This window comes from Oncorhynchus masou, chromosome 29 (assembly GCF_036934945.1).
Source record: "Oncorhynchus masou masou isolate Uvic2021 chromosome 29, UVic_Omas_1.1, whole genome shotgun sequence".
Classification (NCBI taxonomy): domain Eukaryota; kingdom Metazoa; phylum Chordata; class Actinopteri; order Salmoniformes; family Salmonidae; genus Oncorhynchus; species Oncorhynchus masou.
Genome location: NC_088240.1, coordinates 13,965,054 through 13,990,514, shown reverse-complemented (window position 1 = coordinate 13,990,514; position 25,461 = coordinate 13,965,054). Strand labels below are relative to the sequence as shown.

The 25,461-nt window shown below is 43.2% G+C and overlaps 1 protein-coding gene and 1 pseudogene across 1 annotated transcript in view; one reads left to right on the top strand and one right to left on the bottom strand.

Moving 5' to 3' along the window:
- Positions 1 to 21,107, bottom strand: part of LOC135519460 (guanine nucleotide exchange factor DBS-like) — a 56,982-nt pseudogene extending 35,875 nt beyond the window's left edge.
- The window catches only part of LOC135519031 (CRACD-like protein), a 555,588-nt gene that overhangs the window by 17,595 nt on the left and 512,532 nt on the right, over positions 1 to 25,461 (top strand). The gene's annotated exons all lie outside the window — the stretch shown is intronic.

Sequence of the window (25,461 nt, the reverse complement as noted above, 5' to 3'; positions counted from 1 at the left end):
AGAGAGAGGGATAAAGAGGGAAGTAGAGAGGGGGAGAGAGAGAGGGATAGAGAGAGGGACAGAGAGAGTGATAGAGGGGGGGATAGAGAGAGGGGTAGAGAGGGGGATAGAGCGAGAGGGATAGAGAGAGAGGGATCATGAGAGGGATAGAGAGGGGGGTTGAGAGAGAGGGATAGAGAGAGGGAGAGTGAGGGGTAGAGAGAGAGGGATAGAGAGGGGGGTAGAGAGAGAGGGATAGAGGGGGTAGATAGAGAGGGATAGAGAGGGGGTAGAGAGAGAGGGATATAGAGAGAGGGATCATGAGAGGGATAGAGAGGGGGGTCGAGAGAGAGGGATAGAGAGGGGGGTAGAGAGAGAGGGATAGAGAGGGGGTAGATAGAGAGGGATAGAGAGAGAGGGATAGAGAGGGGTAGAGAGGGGGGTATAGAGAGCGAGAGGGATAGAGAGAGAGGGATAGAGAGAGAGGGATAGAGAGAGAGAGGAATAGAGAGGGGGATAGAGAGAGAGGGATAGAGAGAGAGGGATAGAGAGGGGGTAGAGAGAGAGGAATAGAGAGGGGGATAGAGAGAGAGGGATAGAGAGAGAGGGATAGAGAGGGGGTAGAGAGGGGGGATAGAGAGAGAGGGATAGAGAGAGAGAGATGGGTATAAGAACATTTGACACCTCAGGATAGCAGGTTGTGACATTTATCTCTGTGTTACCAAGATGCCACTGCGTGCATAATGTAGGATGGATGGAGTGTTGATGGAGACAAAGAAGGACTCTCCAATAGTACTACTGTTTTCTCAAAAGTGTGTTTACAAGTTGATCAAACTTCAAAGCAGAATCACTTTCCCATTGTTTCCTCAAATGCAGTATATGATATACCATTTTGCAGTTCTGAGTTTCTACTTTTATCCAATGTAAAAAACAGAAATTCAAATGTTGCTACATAAGACAGAATCCAGGTTGTGAGTCACAAATGTGGAATAAATCAAGGGGACTTAATCATTTTTGATGCCGCAGTAAATCGTTTCAAATTCCTTATATTAAGCAAACCAGACAGCACGATGTTCTTGTTTTTTAAATGTATGGGTAGCCAGAGGCACATTCCAGCACTCAGACATTTTTCAAACAAAGTATTTGTGTTTAGTGAGTCCGTCAGATCAGAGGCAATAGGGATGACCAGGCATGTTCTCTTGAGAAGTATGTGAATTAGACCATATTTTCCTGTCCTGCTAAGCATTCAAAATGTAACAAGTACTTTTGGGTGTCAGGGAACATGTATGGAGTAAAAAGTACATTATTATCTTTGGAAATGTAGCGAAGTAAAAGTTGTGAAAAATATATATAGTAAAGTACAGATACCCCCAAAAATTTTTTACTTAAGTAGTTTACACCACTGAACCTTAACCCTAACCTTGACCATTCTGAGTTAATGCCAAACCTTAAAATGTCAGAGTTAACCCTAATCTTAAAAATGTAGAGTTAATGTCTAAACTTAACCTTAAACACTTCTAAATTTGACGCTTGAGAAACATGGATGAATGTCTAATTCTGACGACGTGAGACTGTAAGAGCTTGTTGAATGCAGCAGTCGACAGACAGACAGACAGACAGACAGACAGACAGACAGACAGACAGACAGACACACACACACACACACACACACACACACACACACACACACACACACAATTTAAGAGTAGGTACTGTATTCATTCAAGGGTAGAATAAGGCTGAGACCTTGGATGCCCTGCTACAGAGACTATTATAAAAGCAGACCCCCAGACACTATAATTAGGAGCTGAATTAGCCTGTATCCCTGCAGCCTGTATCCCTGCAGCCTGTATCCCTGCAGCCTGTGTCCCTGAAGCCTTTATCCCTGCAGCCTGTATCCCTGCAGCCTGTATCCCTGCAGCCTGTATCCCTGCAGCCTGTATCCCTGCAGCCTGTATCCCTGCAGCCTGTGTCCCTGCAGCCTGTATCCCTGCAGCCTTTATCCCTGCAGCCTGTATCCCTGCAGCCTGTATCCCTGCAGCCTGTATCCCTGCAGCCTGTATCCCTGACTTAAGATCACAGCAAGATCAAGGTTACTGCTTCAGCCAGTTGTGGAGTCAGGGATTCCCATTCCTGACTTAATGCGTAAACTAATGCAGTTTTTATTAGCTAATGAACTCTGCGTAAACACACATTTGATTGAAGAGAGTCAGAAAACGCCTAAAGCACTAATGACAGATCTAAGCCTCTACAGGAACTTAATGGAGTTAACTAATCAACCACTCTGGGATAACGGAAGTAAATGGAGTTAACTAATCAACCACTCTGGGATATAGGAACTTAATGGAGTTAACTAATCAACCACTCTGGGATACAGGGAGTTAATGGAGTTAACTAATAAACCACTCTGGGATACAGGAAGTTAATGGAGTTAACTAATCAACCACTCTGGGATAACGGAAGTAAATGGAGTTAACTAATCAACCACTCTGGGATACAGGAAGTTAATGGAGTTAACTAATCAACCACTCTGGGAAACAGGAAGTTAATGGAGTTAACTAATCAACCACTCTGGGATACGGGAAGTAAATGGAGTTAACTAATCAACCACTCTGGGATACAGGAAGTTAATGGAGTTAACTAATAAACCACTCTGGGAAACAGGAAGTTAATGGAGTTAACTAATCAACCACTCTGGGATACGGGAAGTAAATGGAGTTAACTAATCAACCACTCTGGGATACAGGAAGTTAATGGAGTTAACTAATAAACCACTCTGGGATACATGAAGTTAATGGAGTTAACTAATAAACCACTCTGGGATACAGGAGTAAATGGAGTTAACTAATCAACCACTCTGGGATGCAGGAAGTTAATGGAGTTAACTAATCAACCAGTCTGGGATACAGGAAGTTAATGGAGTTAACTAATCAACCACTCTGGGATACAGGAAGTTAATGGAGTTAACTCTGGGATACAGGAACTTAATGGAATGAATGAATGAATGAATGAATGAATGAGTGAACTGTTCCTCTCTGCTGAGCGGCCCAACTAGGGAGAGCTCTAAATGACCTCTGACCCTACAGTACAGCAGTCTATAAAAGCGACTGGTTATTCACTAGCAATATAGCCTACAAAACAACAACAACCGCTGGTGACAAGCAAGGCAGAGGAATACATTAATGTAATGCAATTTAATAGGAGTTGTATTGAAAAGGAGGGTTGGTAAATACAAGGAACTAGTCTGACTCCCAGATGAGGGATGTAACCGTTTGACCGCAACGTAACTGATTTATAATTAGGTCTGGGATGTGTCCTCTCAACACAGGCAAGCCTTCATTACTGTTCATTACACGGCCTGTGTGTGTGAGTGTGTGTGTGCCTGCATGTGTAGTGGGAGTGTGGGTCTATGTGTGTGTGTGTGTGCCTGTGTAAGTGTGTGTGTGTGTCATTTAGCCTGGAAGAACTATCCAGATCAGGCTGCCGTTCCAGCGGTGATTGACTGCCTCCCATTTTCAGCCTGTCAGGCCATAAAAGTTCCAATTGTGGGATTAATAAAGCTGAAATGAACGAGGGACGTGGCCACGAGAAGATGTTTGGGGATGGGGGTGCTTTCGTTTGTTTATTATTCTGATTGTTCAGCGGGCGCTGCACCACCTGTACTTCCCGCGGCCACGGCCGTTTCATGTCCCAGTGGAATCTGGACCGTCATATTCACCTCTGTCTCTATATATCCTCCCCTGTCTAGGAAATGCTCTCTCTCCCTCTTTCCCTCCCTCCCACAAATTATTTTATTTTCACTGAAACTAAAGATGACGAGGATTCCGTGTTAATCACAGAGAACCTATAGACACCTACTTGCCTGTGTGAGTAGCTGTCCATGCTACTGTGGTGCTGAAACCAAGGATGTAATCCTATAATGTACTGTATTGTATACTACCTATGGGGTTAAATATCACTTACGATTTAGGTATTGATTCAAATCGATATGAATCATGTTCAGCTACGTATTGTTCCTTATTTGATAAGGTTCGGAAGGATCTCATAAATGGTGTAGTAATTTTGTACAAAAGAAAAAGACATTGGAAATCCTGTGCTATTAATGGACGGACCATTATGGCACTAAAACCACGCATCATCTCAGCACAAATAAAGAAACACCCTACGTAACCAATGTAGAGATAATATTCCTCACAGCTCACACACTTTATTCAGCTGCCAGCAAGCTGTCATCTAGCAGGAAACAGAGATTGTGAGAGAGAAAGAGAGAGCAAGAGAGAGACCGAAAGATAGAGAGAGAGGAAGTAAGAGAGAGAGAGACGGCCTGACCACCAGCTGTGACTGGACAGGAAACACCAGGTATTGAGAGAGAGAGAGACTCACTCACACACACACACACACACACACACACACACACACACACACACACACACACACACACACACACACACACACACACACACACACACACACACACACACACACACACACACACACACACACACACACACTCGCCAGAAACACACACGCGGTTACTCACTGCGATGCGGAGCAGGGTCCCCTTGACAGCAGCCCATCGGTCCTGCCTTCGGTCAATGACCAGAATGAAACCCACTCCTGCTGCAGACAGACTGGAAAAGAGAGAAAGGAGGACCACGGTCAACACAACAACTAACACCTGACCCCACCACACATGACCATAACAAGAACACAGCTGGAGACTGGAGAGAGAGGAATAGGATTACGTAGAACCACAGTGACTGGACATGACCAGAGAATGAACATTGAACCACAATGGTGAGAGAGGATAGAGATGACAGTGTCTACTGCACTAGTAGTATCTCTCTGTCAGGCCAGAGTAGAAACACATACCCACTCAGTCAGCTTAGGTACAGGCAAGGTAAAGATGCTTCAAAAACACTGTCCTTAGTCCACGGTGAGAGAGGCATACAGTCCTTCAAGTCCTTCTTGCTGCGGGCGATTCCCTGATCCACCTCTACGCAGACGACACCATTCTGTATACTTCTGGCGCTTCTTTGGACACTGTGTTAACTAACCTCCAAACGAGCTTCAATGCCATACAGCACTCCTTCTGTGGCCTCCAACTGCTCTTAAACACTAGTAAAACCAAATGCATGCTTTTCAACAGTTCGCTGCCTGCACCCGCACGCCTGACTAGCATCACCACCCTGGACGGTTCCAACCTAGAATATGTGGACAACTATAAATACCTAGGTGTCTGGTTAGACTGTAAACTCTCCTTCCAGACTCATATTAAACATCTCCAATCCAAAATCAAATCTAGAATCGGCTTTCTATTTCGCAACAAAGCCAAACTTACCCTAGTAACACTGACTATCCTACCGATTCTCAACTTCGGAGATGTCATCTACAAAATAGCTTCCAATACTCTACTCAGCAAACTGGATGCAGTCTATCACAGTGCCATCCGTTTTGCTACCAAATCACCTTGTACCACCCACCACTGCGACCTGTATGCTCTAGTCGGCTGGCCCTCGCTACATATTCGTCACCAGACCCACTGGCTCCAGGTCATCTATAAGTCTATGCTAGGTAGAGCTCTGCCTTATCTCAGTTAACTGGTCACGATAACAACACCCACTCATAGCACACGTTCCAGCAGGTATATCTCACTGAACAGCCCCAAAGCCAACACCTCATTAGGCCATCTTTCCTTCCAGTTCTCTGCTGCCAGTGACTGGAACGAATTGCAAAAATAGCTGAAGTTGGAGAGTTTTATTTCCCTCACCATCTTTAAACATCAGATATCTGAGCAGCTAACCGATAGCTGCAGCTGTAAATAGTCCATCTGTAAATAACCCACCCACCCAGTCTACCTACCTCATCCCCATACTGTTTTTATTTACTTTTCTGCTCTTTTGCACACCAGTATCACTACTTGCACATCATCATCTGCTCATTTATCACTCCAGTGTTAATCTGCTAAATTGTAATTATTCACTCCTATGGCCTATTTATTGCCTTCCTCCTCAAGCCTTTTGCACACAATGTATATCGACTTTCTTTTTTTCTACTGTGTCATTGACTTGTTTATTGTTTATTCCGTGTGTAACTGTGTTGTTTCTGTCACACTGCTTTGCTTTATCTTTGCCAGGTCGCCGATGTAAATGAGAACTTGTTCTCAACCAGCCTACCTGGTTAAATAAAGGCAAAAAAAAAAGTTACTGGTCCCCCAGAGAATGCAGGTCCAATCCACACACAGAGAATGCAGGTCCAATCCACACACAGAGAACAGGTCCAATCCACACACAGAGAACAGGTCCAATCCACACACAGAGAACAGGTCCAATGACGTGGAAACTGGCCACTAGGGGCAACAGTAAGTACTGTTACCTTAAAGTAGGTTTCGGTGTTGACAGCGTGTTGTGGAAGGGGATGGATGCATGGGTGTAAGCATTTGCCTCTGATTCCAAAGGTTGCAAGTTCAAATATTTTTGTTTTAAGTCTATCCCAAACCTTAACCTCTTTTGGGTAGGGGGCAGTATTTTCACGTCCGGATGAAAAGCGTGCCCAAAGTAAACTGCCTGCTACTCAGGCCCAGAAACTAGGATATGCATATAATTTGGATATATTTGGACAACCCCCCCCAAAATGTTCAGCCTACCACTATTTTCAATTGCTGTCACTTTTATTATGAGGCCAAGTCCTCCCAGATTGCAGTTCCTAGGGCTTCCACTAGATGTCAACAGTCTTTAGAAAGAGTTTCAGGCTGGTTTTTGGAAAAATTACCCCAAAATTGTAGTTTTTCTAGGTGGCTCCCATTTTGGCTGTAGTGTTTCCAAGCGTGTGAATGAGAGAGCGTTCTTTGGTATTTTTCTCCGGTAAAGACAATAACGATTCTCCGTCTTAAATTTGTATCTTTTATTTACATGTTAGGGTACCTGAGGTTTGATTATAAACGTTGTTTGACTTGTTTGGAAAAGTTTATTAGTTACTTTTGTGATTCATTTTGTATGCATTTTGATGGAGGGAAGCTGGGTGGATTATTGACTGAAGCATGCCAGCTAAACTTAGTTTGTATGGATATAAAGAAGGACATTATCGAACAAAAGGACCATTTGTGATGTAACTGGGACCTTTTGGAGTGCCAACAGAAGAAGATCATCAAAGGTAAGGCATTTCTTACATCGCCTTTTTGAAATCTGACACAGCGGCTGGATTAACAAGAAGTTAAGCTTTATTTTGATGTATTACACTTGTGATGTTATGAAAGTTAAATATTGATAATTCTGTGGTTTGAATTTCACGCTCTGCAATTTCACCGGATGTTGGCCAGGTGGGACGCTACCTTCCCACCTGCCCATACGAAGTTAACCCTTACCGTAACCATTTGGAGTTTGAAATGTTACTTTTGGAACAATGTCAAAATGTTACGTTTGAGAAACAAAGATGAACGTCTCATTCTCACTTGAGACTGTGAGAGCAGGTAGCTCAGGAGAGGGGTTCAGGTGGAGGAATCAAAGTCAATCCCATGTGCCAGTCAGCAGAATCAACTGTGCACGCTCACACACTCACTGTCTCACTGACTCCTTTTAGAGGTGACACGTGAGCGCACACCTCAGCAGCAAACCCTGCCAGCACAGCAAACTGATGAACAGAATGTCTCCACTCCTCCTCAACGGTTCCTCTCCTCCTCACACAACAACAACTTTGCTAACCCAAATCCTCCCACAGAGAAAAAGGATAAATAATTCCATATTGAAAGTGAAAACAGGCAGAAGAAGGACAGAAGGGAAGAGGTGTGTCTCTGTGTGTGTTACTGTGTTGGAGGGAGAGCACTCAGCCTCCGCCTGGCTGAGGGGTGGCCAGCCAGAAAGCCTGGGGATGGGCTGATGGAGAGGAGCGCAGGTGCAGTCGCTATCTCGGTGTCTGTCTCTCTCTCTCTATCTCTCGCTCTCTCGCTGCGTCTCTCTGTGTGTCTCTCTCTCTCTCTCTCTCTCTCTCTGTCTCTCTTTCTGTGTCTCTCTCTCTGTCTCTGTCTCTCTCTCTCTCTCTCTCTGTCTCTCTCTCTGTCTCTCTCTCTGTCTCTCTTTCTGTGTCTCTCTCTCTGTCTCTGCGTCTCTCTCTCTCTCTCTGTCTCTCTCTGTCTCTCTTTCTGTGTCTCTCTCTCTGTCTCTGCGTCTCTCTCTCTCTCTCTGTCTCTCTCTGTCTCTCTTTCTGTGTCTCTCTCTCTGTCTCTGCGTCTCTCTCTCTCTCTCTCTCTCTCTTTCTCTCTCTCTTTCTCTCTCTCTCTGTCTGCGTGTGTCTCTGTATCACTGTCTTTCTCTCTGCCTCTCTCTCTCTGTCTCTCTGTCTCTCTCTGCCCCTCTCTCTCTGTCTCTCTCTCCCCTCTCTGTCTCTCTCTCTCTCTCTGTCTCTCTCTCTCTCTCTCTCTCTCTCTCTCTCTCTGTTTCTCTCTCTCTCTGTGTTTCTCTCTCTCTCTGTGTTTCTCTCTCTCTCTGTGTTTCTCTGTCGCTCTCTCCTGGGTCTGTACTTTGTCAATGGTAGGTTACGGGGGGGCTCTTTGGGGAGATTCACCTACTGCTCACCTCTTGGCCACAGTACAGTAGACAGCACAGAACTATACCAGAAAGCAACCTGTAACCAAAATATCCAGACACTCTCAGATAACTTTCTGGATACCACATTCACTCACAGTGAAAAAGGCATCAATCTAGCAGTAAAAACACCAACTATATATTCAGGCAAATGGCAAAAGAATCACAAAAAAATGAAAAAAGATCACAGATGACAACTGGTTTGATGCAGATTGTAAAATTATAAGGAAAAAACTTGGAACACTATCCAACCAAAAGCACAGAGACCCAAATACTGGTGAATTACGCCTTCATTACTGTGAGACTTAAAAACTCTATAAACGTACACTCAGAACCAAAACAGCACAGTACAACAGCAAGCAGCTGACACGAGCTGAGTCCATAAACACACACAACTTCTGGCAAAACAATAAATAGAAACAAGAGGAATTAGTGATACAAAATGGTGACATATGGACAACCCATTTTAAAACACTATACAACACTGTTCAAATGACAAAAACGCAGAACAAAGCAAGATTCATGAGAAATTGAATGGATTAGAAAAAGCTATAAAGGACAATCAAAATCCATTGGACTCCCCAATTACTGACCAGGAGCTCAATAAGAAACTTCAGGCCCTCAAATTTAAAAAAGCATGTGGACCTGATTGCATCCTACATGAGATGCTAAAACTCACTAGTGCAACATTTCAATTGGCTATTTTAGAATGGTTTAATTTGATCCTGAGTGTAGGTTATTTCCCTGACATCTGGAATCAAGGACTCATAACCACAATCTTTAACGGAGACAAATTTGACCCTAACGATTACAGAGGCATATGTGTGAACAGTAACCGGGGGAAGGTTTTCTGTAGTATTATAAATGTAAGAGTTCTAGACTTCCTTAATAAGCACAATGTATTGAGTAAAATGCAAACTGGATTTATACCGAAACATCGCACGACTGATCGCACGACTGATATCATATTTACACCCTACACACCCTGATAGATAAACATATCCACCAAAATAATACCAAAATGTACGCTTGCTTTATCGACTTCCAAAAAGCATTTGATTCTATTTGGCATACAGGACTGTTCTACAGAGTTATTGAAAGTGGTGTAGGGGGTAAAACATATGACATAGTTAAATCAATGTATACTGGCAATACGTGCAGCATTAAAATTTGCAAGAAAATAACAGAATTCTTTAACCAGGGGTGGGGCCTCCGTCATGGTTACAATCTGAGCCCTGCACTCTTCAATATTTCCATCCACGAATTGGCCACTGTTCTAGAAAAATCCTCAGCCCCTGGAGTTAGTCTCCACAATTCAGAGGTTAAATATCTACTCTTTGCAGATGACCTATGCCTGCTGTCACCCACAGCACATGGCCTACAGCAGAGTCTGGACCTGCTAGAGCAGTCCTGCCAGACCTGGGCCCTGGCAGTAAACCCCAAAAATACTAAAATAATGATTTTCCAGAGAAGATCCAGATCTCAGGGAATTAGACCAAAGTTCTCAGTTGGTACACAATATATAGAATACTGCACACACTACAATTACGTAGGTTTAAAAAATATGGACACCTTAATGAGGCAGTGTATGAACTGAGAGTGAAAGCATGCAGAGAGCATTCTTCGCCATTAATAAACAATTTCAAATTAAAATACCTATTAAAATGTGGCTAAAACTAATTGAATATGTAATTGAACCAATTGCACTTTTTGGCAGCGAGGTGTGGGGTCCACTTGCAAAACAAGATTTCATCAAATGGGACAAACACCCCATTGAAACCCTGCATGCAGAGTTCTGTAAAATTGTCCTGAGGAAAGCTACAAACAATGCATGCAGGGCAGAATTAGGCCAATATCCACTAATAATAAAAACGTTAAAAAAGAGCAGTTAAGTTTTGGAGACATCTGAAATACAGTGACCCCAGTGATCTCATATCATTACCAAGCCCTGCAATGCCAGGAGCTGAGCAAAGAAAAGAGTCACCTCATCCAGCTGGTCCTGGGGCTGAGTTCACAAACCTGTTCTACTAACACACTGAAGCCTCAGGACCAGAACACCCAATCAATCAGAATAAACCAAATTACAACACAGTCAAAACAAAACTACATTGCTTATTGGGAAACACAAGCACAAACACAAAGCGAAATGCAGTGTTATCTGGCCCCACATCGACAGTACACTGTGGCTAAATATTTGACCATGGTGTACTGATCAAAACCTTAGAAAAACCTTGACAAAGTACAGTCTCAGTGAGCACAGCCTTGCCATTGAGAAGGGTAGACAGGAAAACCTGTCTCCCTGTAGAGGAAAGGCTGTGCAACCACTGAATAACAGCAGAACCTGAGACAGAGCTGCATTTCCTGACAAAATGTGAAAAATATAAAACAATTAGAGAGTGTCAATTCCCCAAATTTTATTTGTCACATACACATGGTTAGCAGATGTAAATGCGAGTGTAGCGAAATGCTTATGCTTCTAGTTCCGACCAATGCAGTAATAACAAACGAGTAATCTAACCTAACAATTTCACAACTACTACCTTATACACATTGTAAAGGGATGAAGAATATGTACATAAAGATATACGAATGAGTGATGGTACAGAACGGCATAGTCAAGATGCAGTAGATGGTATTGAGTACAGTATATACATATGAGATGAGTAATGTAGGGTATGTAAGCATTATATTAAGTGGCATTGTTTAAAGTGGCTAGTGATACATTTTTTTTACATGTATGTCAGCAGCCACTAAATGTTAGTGGTGGCTGTTTAACAGTCTGATGGCCTTGAGAGAGAAGCTGTTTTTCAGTCTCTTGGCCCCTGCTTTGATGCACCTGTACTGACCTCGCCTTCTGGATGGTAGCGGGGTGAATAGGCAGTGGCTCGGATGGTTGTTGTCCTTGATGATCTTTATGGCCTTCCTGTGACATCGGGTGGTGTAGGTGTCCTGGAGGGCAGGTAGTTTGCCCCCGGTGATGCGTTGTGCAGACCTCACTACCCTCTGGAGAGCCTTATGGTTGTGGGCGGAGCAGTTGCCGTAGTGGGTTATCACCAGGCGGTGATACAGCCCGACAGGATGCTCTCGATTGTGCATCTGTAAATGATTGTAAGTGCTTTTGGTGACAAGCCGAATATCTTCAGCCTCCTGAGGTTGAAGAGGCACTGTTGCGCTTTCTTCACCACGCTGTCTGTGTGGGTGGACCAATTCAGGTTGTCTGTGATGTACGCCGAGGAACTTAAAACTTTCTACCCTCTCCACTACTGTCCCGTCGATGTGGATAGGGGGTTGCTCCCTCTGCTGTTTCCTGAAGTCCACGATCATCTCCTTTGTTTTGTTGACGTTGAGTGAGAGGTTATTTTCCTGACACCACACTCTGAGTGTCCTCACCTCCTCCCTGTAGGCTGTCTCATCATCGTTGGTAATCAAGCCCATTAGTGCTGTGTCGTCCGAAAACTTGTTGGAGACGTACATGTCCATGCAGTCGTGGGTGAACAAGGAGTACAGGAGTTGGCTGAGCACGCACCCTTGTGTGGGGCACCAGTGTTGAGGGACAGCGAAGTGGAGATGCTGTTTTCTACCTTCAACACCTGGGGGCGGCCCATCAGAATGTCCAGAAACCAGTTGCACAGGGCAGGGATGAGACCCAGGGCCTCCAGATTGAAGATGAGCTTGGAGGATACCATGGTGTTGAATGCTAGGCTGTAGTCAATGAACAGCATTCTTACATAGGTATTCCTTTTGTCCAGATGGGATAGGGCAGTGTGCAGTGTGATGGTGATTGTGTCGTCTGTGGACCTGTTGGGGCGGTGTACAAACCGAAGTGGGTGTGGCCGGTAAGGTGGAGGTGATATGGTCCTTGACTAGTCTCTCATAGCATTTCATGATGACAGAAGTGGCTGCTACGGGGCTGTAGTCATTTAGTTCAGTTATCTTTGCCTTCTTGGGTACAGGAACAGTGGTGGCCATCTTGAAGCATGTGGGGACAACAGACTGGGAATAGGGAGAGATTGAATATGTCCGTAAATACAGCAGCCAGCTGGTCTGTGCATACTCTGAGGGATGCCGTCTGGTCTGGGCCAGCAGCCTTGCGAGGGTTAACACGTTTAAATGTTTTACTCATGTCGGCAACGGAGAAGGAGGGGGGGGATGCGGGGCACAGTCCTTGTTAGCGGGCCTGTGGCTCTGTATTATCCTCAAAGATGGGCAATGAAGGTGTTTAGTTTGTCTGGAAGCAAGACTTTGGTGTCCGTGACATGGCTGGTTTTCTTTTTGTAGTCCGTGATTTCCTGCAGACCCTGAGCCTTTGAATTGCGACTCCACCTTGTCTCTGTACCGGCATTTAGCTGGTTTGATTGCCTTGTGGAAGGAATAACTACACTGTTTATAATCAGCCATGTTCTCCGACCTCTTTCCATGGTTAAATGCGGTGGTTCGCGCTTTCAGTTTATTGGGAATGCCACCATCCGTCCACGGGTACAACATCTCCAATGCACTTCTTTATAAACTCACTCACCGAGTCAGCGTATAGGTCAATGTTGTTCTCTGAGGCTCACCGGAAGATATTCCAGTCCGCGTGATCAAAATAATCTTGAAGCGTGGCTTCTGATTGGTCAGACCAGCGTTGAATGGTTCTCGTCCCTGGTACATCCTGTTTGAGTTTCTGCCTATAAGACGGTAGGAGCAAGATAGCGTCGTGGTCGGATTTTCCGAGGGAAGGGCAGGGAAGGGCTTTTATGCATCGCAGAAGTTAGAGTAGCAGTGATCTAGTGTATTACCCCCGCGCGTAGTGCAATCAATAGGCTGATAGAATTAGAGTAGCCTTGTTCTCAAATTTTCTTTGTTAAAAATCCCAGCTACAATAAATGCAGCCTCAGGATATATGGTTTCCAGTTTACTTAGAGTCCAGGAAAGTTCCTTCAGGGCCGTCTTGGTGTCTGCCTGAGGGGAAATGTACACAGCTGTGACTATAACTGATGAGTATTCTCCTTTTGTAGGTAAAATGGCCAGCATTTGATTGTAAGGAATTCTAGGTCGGGTGAGCAGAAGGATTTGAGTTCCTGTATGTTGTAATGATTAGACAATGAGTCGTTAATCATGAAACATACACCCCCGTCCTTCCTCTTCCCAGAGAGGTGTTTATCTCTGTCGGCGTGATGCATGGAGAAGCCCGGTCGCTGAACCGATTCCGACAATATATCCCGAGAGAGCCATGTTTCCGTGAAACAGAGAATGTTCCACTCTCGTCGACCTCAAATCAAATCATATTTTATTGGTCACATACACATGGGTAGCAGATGTTAATGCCAGTGTAACGAAATGCTTGTGCTTCTAGTCCCGACCATGTAGTAATATCTAACAAGTAATCTAATAATTTCACAACTACCTTTTACACACAAGTATAAAGGAATGCCGTCAACTTTGTTGTCAAGAAACTGGACACTGACGAGTAGTATACTACTCATCAATATCCATCCCCAACCCCAGCACAGACACATCCATTTACCTAACATTCTCACTGGCACAATGACAATAATAGTAAGGCAAAAACCAAGCCTTAAATGACAGTTTATAACCAGAGGTTTCCCCTAACACATTCCCACCCTTCTACCTCGAGCCTCATGTAACAGCCTGTGGTGTATATGAGACTCTAGTGCCACCTGCTGGCCAGTTCCACACATTATTTTTTCTTTTTTTGTACCTTGATTTACCTAGGCAAGTCAGTTACGAACAGCTTCTTATTTACAATGACAGCCTATCCCGGATGACGCTGGGCTAATTGTGCGCCGCCCTATGGGACTCCCAATCACGGCCAGATGTGATATAGCCTGGATTTGACCCAGGGACTGTAGTGCACTGAGATGTAGTGTCTTAAACCTCTACGCCACTTGGGAGCCCTGGATCACACTGAAAATATGGTTTATGCTATCAGGGATCCTTGGGACATCCCTACCCCCATTGAAGTAGATATTCAAAATGGTTACGGTAAAGGTTAGATTTAGGGTTAGGCAAGGGTTATGTTTAGGGGAGGGGTTAAGGTTAGGTTTAGGGTATGATTGTCCCAAGGATCCCGGATAGCACTGACACTGAAAATATAGTCCATACCATTGGCTGAGTTGATAACCCGTGAACCTACAGTAGGAACAATGCGGCTGGTGAACAAGGAAGTTTACAACAAGTTTTAACATGTTAGAAAGCCTTCTGTATCTCCTCCGTTCCTTCCCTCTGATCTGACTGGTTACCATGGGAATAATAAATGCAGGTAGCTCGGAGACAGAAAGTGTCTGCGAAGAAGCAAGAGGGGTAGGACATCAAGGTGTGTGTGTGTCCACATGTGTGTGTGTGTGTACACTACGTTGAATCTCACCTGGGGACGTTGGTCAAGTAAGTGAGAACGTTGTGGAACTCCCTCTCCTGAATCTCTCCAAAAGCAGAAAACTCTGGGAACACGATGATAGGGCTGCCGTTCTGCCCTCGGCCCCCTGGGAAAGAAACACAGAAGACTTCAGAACAAAGAGTTCACTAGAACAGAGAGTTCACTAGAACAGAGAGTTCACTAGAACAGAGAGTACACTAGAACAGAGAGTTCACTAGAACAGAGAGTTCACTAGAACAGAGAGTTCACTAGAACAGTGAGTACACTAACTTACCCTCGTAAAACTGACTATCCTACCGATCCTCGACTTTGGCGATGTCATCTACAAAACAGCTTCCAATACTTTACTCAGCAAACTGGATGGAGTTTATCACAGTGCCATCCGTTTTGTTACCAAATCACCTTGCACCACCCACCACTGCGACCTGTATGCTCTCGTCGGCTGGCCCTCGCTACATATTCGTCACCAGACCCACTGGCTCCTTACCTACCTCATCCCCATACTGTTTATATTTATTTACTTTTCTGCTCTTTCGCACACCAGTATCTCTACCTGTTTTTATTTTTTTATTTCACCTTTATTTAACCAGGTAGGCTAGTTGAGAACAAGTTCTCATTTACAACTGCGACCTGGCCAAGATAAAGCATAGCAGTGTGAACAGACAACACAGAGTTACACATGGAGTAAATAATAAACAAGTCAATAACACAGTAGAAAGAAAAAAAGAGTCTATATACAATGTGTGCAAAAGGCATGAGGAGGTAGGCGAATAATTACAATTTTGCAGATTAACATAGGAGTGATAAATGATCAGATGGTCATGTGTAGATAGAGATACTGGTGTGCAAAATAGCAGAAAAGTAAATAAATATAAACAGTATGGGGATGAGGTAGGTAAATTGGGTGGGCTATTTACCGATAGACTATGGACAGCTGCAGCCAAATGGTTAGCTGCTCAGATAGCAGATGTTTGAAGTTGGTGAGGGAGATAAAAGTCTCCAACTTCAGCGATTTTTGCAATTCGTTCCTGTACATGACCATCTGATCATTTATCACTCCAGTGTTAATCTGCAAAATTGTAATTATTCGCCTACCTCCTCATGCCTTTTGCACGCAATGTATATAGACTCTTTTTTTTCTCTACTGTGTTATTGACTTGTTAATTGTTTACTCCATGTGTAACTCTGTGTTCACGCTGCTATGCTTTATCTTGGCCAGGTCGCAGTTGTAAATGAGAACTTGTTCTCAACTAGCGTACCTGGTTAAATAAAGGTGAAAAAAAAAAATATATATATTTTTAGCTAGTTAGCTTGCACTTGCTAGCTAATTTGTCCTATTTAGCCAGCTTGCTGTTGCTAGCTAATTTGTCCTGGGATATAAACATTCAGTTGTTATTTTACCTGAAATGCACAAGGTCCTCTACTCCGACAATTAATCCACACATAAAATGGTCAACTGAATCGTCTCTAGTGATCTCTCCTCCTTCCAGGCTTCATCTTTGAACTTATATGGTGATTGGCATCTACACTTTCATAGTATTACCATGACAACCGGCAACAGTTTGTATTTCAATCAGTGTGGGTGCAATAATTGATTAACAGGGATTTCTACATTTATTTTGCAACGCTCGCACGTGCGACGTGTCCGGTCTGTTCAGCATGTCAGTCACACTTCTTCTGGTGATTTGCTGACACAATTTAGATAAGGATTACCACATGAGGGCGCCAGTAGGACTGACAAACCAGTCTCAGTTGAGAAACAAAATAGAGAAGGGGGTAGAGTGAGAGAGAGAAAGAGAGAGAGAAAGAGAGAGAGAAAGAGGGAGAGAAAGAGAGAGAGAGAGAAACAGAATAGAGAGAGAGAGAGAGAGAGAGAGAGAGAGAGAGAGAGTTTAGAAACACACACTCAGGCATACAGTACACCTATAGGGCAATTAGTCACACACACACACACACACACACACACACACACACACACACACACACACACACACGGTTCTTGGCGGGAGCAGCTGCTCTATTAGCCCATGTGATCAGAATATCAATCTGTCTGCTTTCCCCTCTCCTATTATCACCCTAGCAACAGCAACTGCTCGCTCATCGTTTCACTCTGCCTGTTTTGATTCTGCTGCATCTAAGTAGAGGCAAGGTTCTCTGCAAAATGGCCGCCGACAGGCAGAACATCCAATAAAGACTGCCACAGTCCTCAAGGTGACCTTATGCAGTACATAGAGGGGGACAGAGACGGGGCAAACTGTGTGTGTGTGTGTGTGTGTGTGTGTGTGTGTGTGTGTGTGTGTGTGTGTGTGTGTGTGTGTGTGTGTGTGTGTGTGTGTGTGTCAGAGGGGAGGGGATCTTCTGTGCAATGAGGTGAATGCAGTGGGGAAGGGATTTCGAGGCACTTGAAGTCTGCTCACAAGCCCTTCTGTGTGGCTTTACACCAGTTGACATGCTGTACAGAGACACGTTGAATTGACAAAACAACTGGAAAAACAGAAACTTCATATTGGTTCACACACAACAGAAACTGATATACACATATGTAAATACACACACTAAACAAACACACAGTCATGTCAAGAGAAGGAGTCCTAACCTGTATACGAATACTCCTACTAACAGCACTAACTGTACTATTTGTGACTTAAATTGAGTATGTAGTATGCTTATTGGTCATAGTATGGATATAGTTAGTATGCCAAAAGTTCCCCGGATGTTGTATAAAATTTGCCAAAATGTATACATGCAGTGGATGCCATTTCCATGCTTTTAGGGCCCATAATTGAATTCTTCCAAAAATGGGCGTGGCTTCACAACGTTTTGAGATTTGAAGAAAATGGCGGGAAATATGCAGCAGAAGTCTGGCAAGAGTGGATCCAAATTCATTGCTTTAATTAATAATGACAAAAATTAAGAAAATGTTGAGCAATGTAATAAAGTAATGAGTTTTCAAATAAGTTACGTTACATGTTATGTTTGCTGACAATTTGTTAGCTACAATATCCTTACGAACTGCATAGCATCACAGTATGTACCGGTATGTTAGCCAGTTACCGTCCTAACGTCAGTTGGCTACTAATACATTGAACTTGCCAGGCAGTATATTAACTAAATGCTATCTAACTAACTACCCAACCTTGATTGAATTGATTATTCATGTCATTCTTAGCTAAGTGGCATAGTCGTTGTGAGTTCTCAATGGACATTGTTAATTCTGGCTATCTAGTCCGATTTCAGAGCACTCTAGTCTGAGTGTGCCAGAGCGCAGAATAACTGATTGGTTTACGAACGTCCATTGAATATGGCCGGTGTCAGTAAACGTCAGCAAAAACAAGCGTAATTAAATTGTTGCCAGGAGCACAGTTACAGTCACCAATGCTCTGGATAACATGAAAACAGCCTAACCAACTCTGCTACGGAGAGTAAAATGGTCAGAGTGATGTGTTCTCTCATTTGTTTCTGGAAGTAGCTAGCAAGCTAGCCAGTTAGCTTGACTGCTTGATTGCCGTTGTGAGGTCAGAAAGCTCGGATCAACCCTACTCCTCGACCAGAGAGTATAGTGAACGCTACGAGAGTAAAAGGCTCTGAATTTACAAACGGACAATCTGACAACACTCTGAATTTACAAACGGATAATCTGACAACACTCTGGATTTACAAACGGATAATCTGACAACACTCTGAATTTACAAACGGATAATCTGACAACACTCTGAATTTACAAACGGATAATCTGACAACACTCTGAATTTACAAACGGATAATCTGACAACACTCTGAATTTACAAATGGACAATCTGACAATGCTCTGAATTTACAAATGGACAATCTGACAACACTCTGGATTTTTGCACTCTGGCAGTCCAGATTGGATTTACGAACACACCCGAAATCATAAAAATGTCTAGCCTGTCATTTGTTTTGCTAACAAGCTAGCAAGATGTTGCATAGCAATAGCATCAACTTCTGGTAAACAAGCGAAGTGCTAGTACGCTCAACTGCAATGATACAGTTTGTTTATAGTACACTAAAATGAACTAACGGTATATATTATGTAGTATATACTCATTAAGTATGTAGCATACAGTATGTTAGTATGGGTATTCTAACAGAGCTCCAGGGTACTGTAGCTGGATTGGACTGCATTTACGCTGGACTAACTGTGATGAGTAGAAACACGGGAGAGGACAAATCCTGAATGACTTGACAAATCCTGAGGGGTGAAGTAAGATCCAGGTCACCCGTGATACAAGCCAGTATTTGGGGCGGCAGGTCGCCTAGTGGTTAGAGTGTTGAGCCAGTAACCAAAAGGTTGCAAGTTCAAACCCCTGAGCTGACAATGTAAAATCTGTCGTTCTGCCCCTGAACAAGGCAGTTAACCCACTGTTCCTAGGCCGTCATTATAAATAAGAATTTGTTCTTAACTGACTTGCCTAGTTAAATAAAATAAATACATTTGACGTCCATCCATGTCTGAGATTGTTGGGAGATGATGTGGAAACCGGCCACTAGGGGCATTAGTGATTGCTGTTACGTTCAAGTTTGTTTCAGTTTTGCTAGTCTGTCGTGGATGGTTTCAAGTTCAATTCCAGCAATAGAAAGCTGATTTGATTTTTAAAAATTAAGCCTATCACTAACTTTAACCATTCAGAGTTAATGCCTAAACTTAACCTTAAACACTTTTAAATTTGACGTTTGGAAATTTGACGTTGGAAATTTGACATTTGGAAATTTGACGTTTGGAAATTTGACGTTTGGAAATTTGACGTTTGGAAATTTGACGTTTGGAACGTGGATGATCGTCTGATTCTGACGTGAGGCTGTTAGAGCTGGTCTGAAGCAGACAGTTCATCTGAACTATGTCAGGAAGAAGAACAGTATTCACCTGTCTTATGTGTAAAACTGCTGTATAGCAGACATCTGTATTATGACAGTCAGACAGACAGACACAGACACAGACAGGCAGACATCTGTATTATGACAGTCAGACAGACAGACAGACACAGACAGGCAGACATCTGTATTATGGCAGTCAGACAGACAGACACAGACAGGCAGACAGGCAGACATCTGTATTATGACAGTCAGACAGACAGACACAGACAGGCAGACAGGCAGACATCTGTATTATGACAGACAGACAGACAGACAGACACAGACAGACAGACACAGACAGGCAGATTATGACAGTCAGACAGACAGACACAGACAGGCAGACATCTGTATTATGACAGTCAGACAGACAGACACAGACAGGCAGACAGGCAGACATCTGTATTATGACAGTCAGACAGACAGACACAGACAGGCAGACATCTGTATTATGACAGTCAGACAGACAGACACAGACAGGCAGACAGGCAGACATCTGTATTATGACAGTCAGACAGACAGACACAGACAGGCAGACATCTGTATTATGACAGTCAGACAGACAGACACAGTCAGACAGGACACAGACAGGCAGACATCTGTATTATGACAGTCAGACAGACAGACACAGACAGGCAGACATCTGTATTATGACAGTCAGACAGACAGACACAGACAGGCAGACAGGCAGACATCTGTATTATGACAGTCAGACAGACAGACAGACACAGACAGGCAGACATCTGTATTATGACAGTCAGACAGACAGACACAGACAGGCAGACATCTGTATTATGACAGTCAGACACAGACAGACACAGACAGGCAGACATCTGTATTATGACACAGACAGACAGACACAGACAGACAGGCAGACATCTGTATTATGACAGACAGACAGACAGACAGACAGACATCTGTATTATGACACAGACAGACAGACAGACAGACATCTGTATTATGACAGTCAGACAGACAGACAGACAGACAGACAGACAGACAGGCAGACAGGCAGACATCTGTATTATGACAGACAGACAGACAGACAGACAGACAGACAGACAGACAGACAGACAGACAGGCAGACATCTGTATTATGACAGACAGACAGACAGACAGACATCTGTACATGACAGGCAGACAGCACAGACAGACAGACAGACATCTGTATTATTACAGACAGAGAGACAGACAGACAGACAGACAGACAGACAGACAGACAGACATCTGTATTATGACAGGCAGACAGACAGACAGGCAGACAGGCAGGAAATATTACCTAACAGGAAGGCGAACAGACACAGACTTCAGTCAGACAGACAGACACAGACAGGCAGACATCTGTATTTCCTAAGGTCAGGGGTGATGTCGATGGCACAGAGGGGGCTGTTCTCCTGCTGCATGATCTCATCTGGAGGAGCAGGAGGAGGAGCAGGAGGAGAACACAACACAGTCAGAATCACAGGACATGAGGGGTTAACACAGTCCTGTTCTTTGGGGAAGAGAATAGAATTGAATGGAAGAACCATCACAAAGATAGAAAAGAAGTATACATACTCTCTCACACAAAAACAGGAAATTAGTAAGGCACATTGTCTGGCAAGTTTAAAGAAGTGCATAATAGTGACTGAACAATAATCTGAAACCCAGACCAGAGAGCAAAATGCTACAAAACATCCTAGTAAGGAGCGGTCACCACACATACTTGGGTCCTGACCCACTCGGGTTGAACCCATTTAGTCGACTCGTTGATTGTTTGGTCGATAGGCTGTTGGTCGACTGAGATGTTTTTAGTCGAGCAGTAGCAAAACATTCTTTAATACATGTATGGCACATGAGACACAGTAATTTATGTAAAAGCATTCAATATATTATTATTGTTGCTACATGTCCTTGGTGGCGCAGCAGTCTTAAGTTCTGCAACGCAGTGCTGAGGCGTCACTACAGCAGGGGGTTCGATTCCACAACTGGCCTTATTGATCTCTGGCTCCCTCTTTAGTAATTTGTGTTTCTTAATTTTTAATTGCAGTGCTTAAAGCATCAGACAAGTTCAGTAGCCAACATATAGTTGATTTTATTCAAACAGGGTGTGTCTATATATGGAAAAATACACTTTTAAAATGTAGACTGATCAATTGTTAAAGAACAGAGGATTCCTGGTCAACCAATATTTTTTTGTAGTCAGGGATGGCCCAATGACCCTACATCATCCAGAGTGTACCCAGCTCTATCCCCCCACGAACTCCCATCATGGGGATTAGAATAATCAGATTATGGGCCCGATCCCCAGCAGCTGGAAGCAGGGTAACCCCTGAGATGAGGTGACAAAACACTGTGGGCCCAGGCTGCTGTGAGAGGCCCAGGTCAGCAGGTAGAGTCCCAGGTCAGCAGGGAGAGGCCCAGGACAGCAGGGAGAGAATGTCAAGGTCTTGGATCTTTGCTGGTACACAGCAGAGTACGTGAGCGGAGCTTGCCCAATTTGACTGGAGAACTGAGCGAGATTCCCAAAGGCTCCAATTTATGACTCCAGAAGCACTCAAAGTATGCTCACTATTACGAGACAGGGCATGCCCAGCCCAGCATGCATTTGTAGTGTACTTGTGTGTTGCTATAGCCCCTTGCTTTAGCTATTGTCAGGAGTTCACTAAATATTTTCATTAAGGTCAGATAAAACACACAGGTGTAAAATCAAGGTGACTTACAACGATGAGGAGCAAGAGAGGGAGTGTGGTGATGTACAACACACAAATCAAAAATGAGATCTTTTAAACAGTCCTGTTCATTTTTGTTACATTATCTATACAATGGGCCATAATTGATTTTGGCCAAATAGGCCCGGAACGTATCAAGAAGCTTTCCGTTTTGATTGGCTTATTTTGCCTAAAAACTTTTAGGCAACCTATAGAAAGAAACTAAAAACTCTGCATCTCTGCCCAGGCTGGCAAGAGTGGCCAAAAGTGTGTTTATCATCCCCTTTGGCTCTGCATGTTGTTTAAATTCATTTACTATTCTTTATTTATTTATTATTTATTAGTGCTTTATGTCCTCATCAGCCTATTGTGTCACACTAGCAAATGCTTCACAATGTATTTCCTTGTATGGCTATAGCCTTGAAATCATTTAAATAATATAGCCTAAATAATTCATTTTGTTTCCTTCTTGGTCTCCCTGTCTGGCTCCTGACCTATTGAGAGTGTTTATATGCAGTTCAATTCCACATGTAGCCTATTTGAAATGTGCTCTTTTTACATTCACCTTTCATGTTCAATACTTCAAAACCAAATGGTAGGTCCAGGTAGTCACAAAATTAGATTGGTGTTGGTTCAATTGTGATTTTAATTAATGTTTGCAAAATTTTAGTGTCAGTTTTTCTTCCTGTGAGCACAGATCGGTTTTTGCGGAGCTGTTGGAAAGGACATGGAGAGAACCGAGAGCAGTGGACAAGCACCACTTCATGAGCAATGAGTGGGATTTCAAACTGCTCAACTCTTCTCACTCACTCTGGTACACTGGAACAAAACTAGGTCAGAGACACTGTGACACACAGCCCCAAATCTCATTCTTTACTCAGCATATTTTACCCATAATGGGTGAAAACATTCTGTCAACACCATTGTTCTTTAGTACCTGCATGTAGTAATTTCCCATAAAATAGGCCCAGGTCAGCAGGGAGTTCCTCAGAAAATGCATAGCTGTTGGCTAATATTTTGTTGTTCATTTGTAATATTAAAGAGTTTTGGTAGCATAATACTCTTTGTATATGATTCATTATATATTATATAGTTGCAAAGTGTGTACTTATTTTTCTTGCTCCAGTTTGGGAGACTGGTCCTAAATTCTACACAGTAAGGACAGATCAAATGTATCGGGGGGAGGTGGCTTTCTAATTCAAGGTGTCATACCAAAAAAATGCACCACCCTCCATCAATCAGATTTTACATGACCCTTCCCTTTTACAGTAAAATAAATGGAACACCCTCCCCACTCATAGAATGAACTCTCAATAATGTTTACGACCACAAATAACAATAACTGAAGCAAACCTGTGTTTATTTTGATATAAATGTGGATTCAACTTGCTTTTGAGGAAACTAAACAGTTGATGCTATGCCCAGGGCTATGGGCCAGAAGGTGGAGGTTTATAAGCACCACCTAACTCTCCCTGCCTGTTTCATTACACTACGATCAGAGCTGGCTGCAGACAATGATTATTTAGGGGGAAATCAGATGTTCAACAATTTGATGCCATATTTATAATTATATAAAATATATTGAACAAATGTTCCACCAATAGGTTTGTGTCTGTCACAATGCCAATGCACTTGAAACCATTTAACAAAGCATACCTACAGTATTTCGGCACTTCAATATCATGGTTGGTGTTTTCAACACCACTGTTAGGGGGTACCAGTACCAAGTCAATGAGTGTTTATATGATAACAACAGCATGCCTATTTGAAATGTGGGTACCAGTACCTTTCATGAGTGTCAATGATAAAACAAATGGTATATCCAGGGGGTACCAGTACAAGTTAGATGAGTGTTGAGTGTCAATGATAACAACAGCATGGCTATATACAGGGGGTTCCAGTAGCACAAGTCAATGAGTGTCAATGAGCTGTCAATGATAACAACAGGATGAGCTATATACAGGGGGTACCAGTACCAAGTCAATGAGTGTCAATGATTTCAAACAGCATCTTATATACAGGGGGTACACTGGAACAAAACTGAGTGTCAATGATAACAACAGCATCAGCATATATACAGGGGGTACCAGTACCAAGTCAATGAGTGTCAATGAGTGTCAATGATAACGGAACAGCATTCTGTCAACAGGGTGTACTTTAGTACCAAGGCATGAGTGTCCTATGATAAAACAGCATGTATATACAGTTCCTCAGTAAAGTCATGAGTGTCAATGATAACAACAGCATTGCTATATACAGGGGGTACCAGTACCAAGTCAATTTGTCATATGATTCAATGATATTAACAGCATGGCTAATCAGTGGGTACCAGTACCAAGTCAATGAGGGAGACTGGTAACAACAGCATGGCTATATACAGGGGTACCAGTACCAAGTCAATGAGTGTCATTCAAGTGTCAATGATAACAAAAAAGCATGGCTATATACAGGGGGTACCAGTCAAGTCAATGAGTGTCACATGACCCTTCAATTTTACAGTAAAATATAATGGAACACCAGTACCAAGTAGAATGAGTGTCAATGAATGTTTATGACCACAAATAACAACAGCATGTGTTTATAAACAGGGGGTACTCTCCCTGCCAATGTGGACCAAGTCAATGAGTGTCAATGATAACAACAGCATGGCTATATACAGGGGTACCAGTAAAGTGGAGTGTGAGTGTCAATGATAACAACAGCAACTATCCCTGCCTGTTTCAGTACCAAGTCAATGGCTGCAGACAATGATAACAACAGCATGGCTATATCAGATGTTCAGTACCAAGATCAATTTATCAATATAAAAACATATGAACAACCAGTTCCACCAAGTCATGAGTGTCTGATAACAACAGCATGCATATACAGGGGGTACCAGTACAAAGTCATATGAGTGTCAATGAGTGTCAATGATAACAACAGCATGGCTATATACAGGGGGTACCAGTACCAAGTCAATGAG